Source organism: Palaemon carinicauda, chromosome 21 (genome assembly GCF_036898095.1).
Source record: "Palaemon carinicauda isolate YSFRI2023 chromosome 21, ASM3689809v2, whole genome shotgun sequence".
Classification (NCBI taxonomy): domain Eukaryota; kingdom Metazoa; phylum Arthropoda; class Malacostraca; order Decapoda; family Palaemonidae; genus Palaemon; species Palaemon carinicauda.
The window spans coordinates 125,101,887-125,106,886 of record NC_090745.1 but is presented as its reverse complement, the minus strand read 5'-3'; positions in this window follow the sequence as shown (position 1 = coordinate 125,106,886).

Genomic DNA, 5,000 nt, shown 5'->3' with positions numbered 1-5,000 from the left:
CTAAGTCAGTGTCCTGACTTATACACACACTCATATATATATATATATATATATATATATATATATATATATATATATATATATATATATATACACACACATATATATATATATATATATATATATATATATATATATATATATATATATATATATATATATATTTGTGTGTGTACACAGTCATGCCCAGTCTCCCTGTCCCTGTGGTAGGGGGAAGAGAGAAAGTAGTCATACCCTGGTGCTAGTGTGTATGTGCGTATCTGTGTAAATATTTTTGACGGTTTGTGTCCATTAGTTTTACATAAATGTCTGGTGCTATCTGACCTATTGGCCAGTCGCTATTGGAGTTTCCTTGTGCTAAAGCTATGAGTCTCACATGAATCTCTTCTTCGTTCTTACACTATTTTGTTTGTTTGTTTATTTGTTCACCTGTTACCTTGTTTGGGTGTTGTAAGTATAAGCTTTCTATTGTACAGTAACGTAAAATGACTAACATTCAGGGTACTGTTTTTATAATTTTAATACCGATTTTCGATGTATAAAAGTGTATAATAGTGTGATTGCATCAAGCAGAAATGTGTGTCATTTAATTAATATAAAAGGTCGTGTTTTTGGTTCTTATTAAAGCGACCATAAAGTTTATTGAATTCAAGAGAAGTGTGTTTAGCATTGACATGATTATGGCATTGGAAAGTCAATATATGTTTATAAAATCTTATAGTAGATATTTATTATTATTATTTTTATTATTATTATTATTATTATTATTATTATTATTATTATGACTCGTTAAGCTACAGTCCTTGTTGGAAAAGCAGGGTGCTATAAGGCCAAGGGCTCCAACAGGGAAAATAGCCCAATGAGGAAATGAAATAAGAAAAAACTTGGATAGAACAAGAGGAAAAAACCTTCAAAATAACAAGAGGAAGGAAACAAGATTGAACAGTATGCCCGAGTCTATCCTTAAGCAAGAGATCTCTAAAAGGGAGAATATTTCTTAATTTGAGTTTAACATGAATGACTGGAGGAATATTCTTTATATTACAACCGTTTCTCTTGTGGAACTAAATGATGGAGGCAGGGGGTAAATTTTGTATTTAATTTTGGAGTTTTGAACTAACAGTCTTGGTACGAGAACCATAAATTTATGCACATTTCAGAGGTAGCACTTAATGTACAAAATGACTTGTATAGTATTTAAAGTCTATTTGTTAGCGAGAGATCTCTACATGTCTTCAGCGAAACTAAAGAAGATTAACTAGGAAGTACATAAAAACAAGGTTAAGGTATGATAGATTTCATAGTATAATGTATTTGGGAATGAAACTCAAACTCAGAAGCGGACTATATTTGTATAGTAAGAAATAATAAACAACATACATATACTGGGTATATATATATATATATATATATATATATATATATATATATATATATTAATATTTATATATATATACTGTTAAAAAGTAATTTTAATCGGAAGTTCTCCGTAAAAATATACGGTTCTCAACTGTATTTTAGTAATACAGGCGACTATAATTTTTACCCTACTTTGTTATTATCTCTTACGGGTTGGTGACCGTAATAGTACTCTTGAAAGGTGTCATTTTATTAGTATAAAAGATCGTGTTTTTTCACTTAATAAAGTGTTCATAAAGTTCATTGAATTCATAGGTAGTAGGTTTGCCAGTGCATCAGCCACCCGTTGAGGTACTACCGCTAGAGAGTTATTGGATCCTTTGACTTGCTGGACAAAACTACATTGGATCCCTCTCTCTGGCTACGGCTGATTTTTCCGTAGCCTACACATACACCGAATAGTCTGACCTCTTCCTTTCACATTCTCCACTGTCTTCATACACCTGACAACACTTGAGATTACCAAACAATTCTTCTTTGTCCAACGGATTAACCACTGCAATTTAATTGTTCAGTGGCTAATATCCTCTTGCTAAGGATAAAAGAGACTCTTTAGCTATGGTAAGCTGCTCTTCTAGAAGGACACTCCAAAATCAAACCATTGTTCTTTAGTCCATGGTAGTGCCATAACCTCTGTACCATGGTATTTCACTGTCTTGGGATAAAGTTCTTTTGCTTGAGTGTACACTTGGGCACGCTATTCTGTCTTCATTCTCTTCCTCTTGTTTTTATGAAATTTAATGTTGACGCTGTTCTTAAAATATTTTATTTTGGTTGTTATTACTTCACTTGTATTTCCGTGTTTCCTTTCCTCACTGGGCTATTTTCCCTATTGAAGCCCTTGGGCTTATAGCATCATGCTTTTCCAACTAGTAATAATAATAATAATAATAATAATAATAATAATAATAATAATAATAATGATGATGAAGATGATGATGATGATGATGATGATGAGAAATTTCTTTAGCATTGACATGATGATTAGGCTACATTGGGAAGTCAATATATGTTTATAAAAACTTATACTACATATCTAAAGGGAGATTATTTTTAACTTTGTTTTTAAAAAGGTAAATGCCCGGAATAATTTATTCCAGGATTTTTACCTTTTTCTTTTACGGCAAATTTATAATAGTGTATATGTATATAAATCGCTCTCACCTAGAGAAAAAACCATTACCCTTCATGAATTGAAATTGAACTACATTGTTAGTTTAATGTATTAGCCTCAATCCTATGCTGCTCACCAGCATTAAACAAAGTCTTTAGATAAGATGTCAAATTAAAGTAGATAAACCACATATGCAGGTCAGAGAGATATGTGTAACAAACAGTGTTTCATCTCACACTGTTCATTGCTTCTCTGTATGTTGAAGATGAGAGCATTAAGTCTTTAATAAAATAGAATTATGTTCAATAATTATCAATTGTTTGGCGAAAATACCTTTAAAGACTGAAATATTTACCAACATTTTTTTACAAAAAAAGAAACATTTAAATATAAGACGAAGAAAGTAAAATCAATATCATCTGATACAATGTTCCCTATGAATTAATAGCTGCATTAGTAGAGTTTGTTATATGATTTATTTTAACTGTTTGTATTAAGGTCATAAATCAATAAGGAGTTGACATATATTAGTGTCATCAGTGTATAGTATTATTATTATTATTATTATTATTATTATTATTATTATTATTATTGTTGTTGTTGTTGTTTTTATTATTATTATTATTATTATTATTATTGTTATTATTATAATTATTATTATTATTATTATTATTATCATTATTATTCTTATTATTATTATTATTGTTGTTATTATTATTATTATTATTATTATTATTACCTCCTAAGGTACAACTCAAGTTGGAAAAGCAGGATGCTATAACCCCGAGGGAGCTTTATAGAGTGTCACAATCACCTCCACCCTTGATATTTATATTTATGAAAAAATGTCAGCTGACCATAAAAGCATTTAAAAAACATCTATTATTTGATTACAAATGAACATCAGGATGTTTACATCCACGAAACATCAGGAGACGATGGCAAATCACAGCCTTTTCCCAAAACGAACGCTTGATTTACTAAAGGATTTCTGAGTCTTCCATCACGGGGCCAATAACCCACCATCATTGATGGGCGGTATTTTATTCAGCACATTCGATCTTTTGTTGGAAGTGACAGGTGAATTATTACACCTTTCACGTGCGTTATGAATGGCCATGGTGCGAGATGTAGGTTAAAACTCTTTGAACTTTATATATAACTGAGCGCTTGCAAGCGTTTTGAGGGTCATGAAGCCATCAGTTTACTTTCATTGTTGTATAAGATTAGAAGAAGAATACATCCATCATTCTATCTATCTATGAGTCTATCTATCTCTACATAATTATGAATATATATATAATATATATATATATATATATATATATATATATATATATATATATATATATATATATAATACATACATACATACATACATACATACATACATACATATATATGCGTAAAAATCACAGGAAAACGTGATGCTCAGGTGCAGAAGAACCACAGGAAAAATGAAAATACGAAATATACGATTAAGTCCTGACTAGTTTCGTGATACTTCTTAAGAGGACTGAAGAAGTATCACGAAACTAGTCAGGACTTAATCGTATATTTCTATTTTTATTTTTCCTGTGGTTCTTCTGCATATATATATATATATATATATATATATATATATATATATATATATATATATATATATAAATATATATAAATATATATATATTTATATATATACATATATAAATATATATATATTTATATATGTATGTATGTATGTATATATATATATATATATATATATATATATATATATATATATATATATATATATATATATATATATATATATATATCAGAGTTTAGTGTGATCGATCACATCAACCCAACCTGGTATGAGAGGTCCTGACTAGTACAGCTTTGCTGATCAAGTCGATACACGATGTCTTATTAATAATAACTATTAAAATGTGTGCTATTAATCGATTAATAATTTATGTGGTTTATCATTATTAAGGTCTTTATTTTTGTTTATTTCATTAATATTACAATAATTATCATCGATGTTGTATTTCAGTTGCTGATGTATTTCTTGTAATAAATCCAACAAAACACGTCCGAGTCTTGAATTAATAACACCGGCACTTCCTATCATTATTGTCATTACTTTTGTTGTTACCAAGATGACTTCAGTGATATCTAAGTAAAGTGAATATAAAAAACCTTCCTATTATTACTCAGACCTACATTTAGCTTTTGTATTTAAGCCTTTATTATAGATTTTTCTTCTCTTCTATAAACCACAGAATACTGGAGATATTTAGGGAGCCCACGTTTATTGAAGAGATGGATCAGTTTGCATTGCACTTAAAAGGTTTGAGAGTTTCACAAAATTAAAGGTCAACCATTGCATGAAATAAATTTAACTTTCTTTATTTATCAGCAATGCCTCCCAAGCTGCTCTCAGCAAAACCAACTAACGCTGAAAGTTTGAAGATTTTGAAAATCAGCGAAATTCAAA